The sequence below is a fragment of the Alligator sinensis genome, unplaced genomic scaffold (assembly GCF_000455745.1).
Source record: "Alligator sinensis unplaced genomic scaffold, ASM45574v1 scaffold514_1, whole genome shotgun sequence".
NCBI classification, from domain to species: domain Eukaryota; kingdom Metazoa; phylum Chordata; order Crocodylia; family Alligatoridae; genus Alligator; species Alligator sinensis.
The window spans coordinates 1,321,624-1,323,000 of NW_005842385.1; the positions used below are offsets into that span (position 1 = coordinate 1,321,624).

General features: G+C 37.5%; 1 protein-coding gene across 8 annotated transcripts in view; it reads left to right on the top strand.

Moving 5' to 3' along the window:
• Positions 1–1,377, top strand: part of RELCH (RAB11 binding and LisH domain, coiled-coil and HEAT repeat containing) — a 132,223-nt gene that overhangs the window by 79,775 nt on the left and 51,071 nt on the right. The gene's annotated exons all lie outside the window — the stretch shown is intronic.

Below are 1,377 nucleotides of genomic sequence, written 5' to 3' on the forward strand. Positions count from 1 at the left end.
TTCCATTGTGAAGGAACTCTTTTCTCACTAGAGTCTTTACAAACTCGATTAGAAACCTCAATGTCTGATGTAGGAGCTACAGACTAGGTACAGCAAGGGTATGGGAGAGGTGCTTTTCATATTTATCTTGAAGGGGATGGGGAGAGGGGTAGAATCTTCATCTTGTCATAGGCTTTAAGATTCAGATGGTTAAACTTGCTTCTGCCCTTTCACTTCTCTAGTTGAATGATTAGTTTGTGGTTCTCCGTTTTGTAGAACATAACCATTCATTCAGCCACCAAGAACTATGTGAGAGTCGCATTAGACCAGTGGTTCTCAAACTTGAGACTGAAGGCACCCCTGGATAGACTTGAGGCGCCCCTCAGAAAATGCCAGCCTTAGTTTTTACTTTTTTTTTTTTTTTTACTTCAGAAAAATGATAGAGCAGATTTTTTTCTGTTACAAAGAGCTCAGAAAAACCGCAACTGTGGGTTTCTGTTTGAAATCCCTGAGTTTATCTTGTGAATCATGTTTGCAAACCTAAACAGTGCTAACATTGTGTGGCACCCCACAACACACTTAAAAGGAGCTCTAGGTATTTCAGCTATTACCAATACTATTCAAGGAATAGTCACTTCTGACGTTCTCTAAAACCAATATTCTAGTTTTAGACGTTGTCAGCATTAAACCAATTTTACTACTGCTGTCAATACCAAGAGACAGACCTTCTGTCCCACAGGAGCACAAGATGGATTTATTTGATCCAATATTTTTATTAATGTACTAAAAGCAAGAAAAAAGTAATTTAAAATCTATTTTTAATCTTGTTTTCCATTCGTACTTTTTGGTTACTTCCTGAAAACTTTGATTCTCGTTGGTTAGCGATTATGCTAACATTTTTGGATAACTAAATGTTGCATTTACACTAGAGCCCTCTGGCTTGCTACTCAGGTGGAAGCTATGTGCATTTTTAAAGGAATTGCATAGTATAATATGGACTTACTTATTGCTTATGTAGTGACTTCCACCAGTTCAGTGATTTGATTTTCTTTAAAAATTGAAAAGCAAACATGTACTGCTTAATTTTTTATTTATTCTAAATTACGTTAACCTTACTAATGTATCTGCTGTGTTCTTGGGTCCCTAGCAATGACCTTTCTTGGAGTAGGAGAAAGATGGATTTCTTTCCCTTCACACAAGGGTCTTGGTTCTGTTGCAATTCACTGGAACTATTCCAGGGGGTTGAATGAAGCATCTACAGCATATGCAACCCTGCCAACTTCAGTTTCAGGGATGATGCTAGAGTTTAACCAGTGACCAGTTCTACAAGGCACAGTACCATTTGATTAGGACAAACTTATTGCACAGAAAACAAATCCTTAAGCTTATATTCCTGCT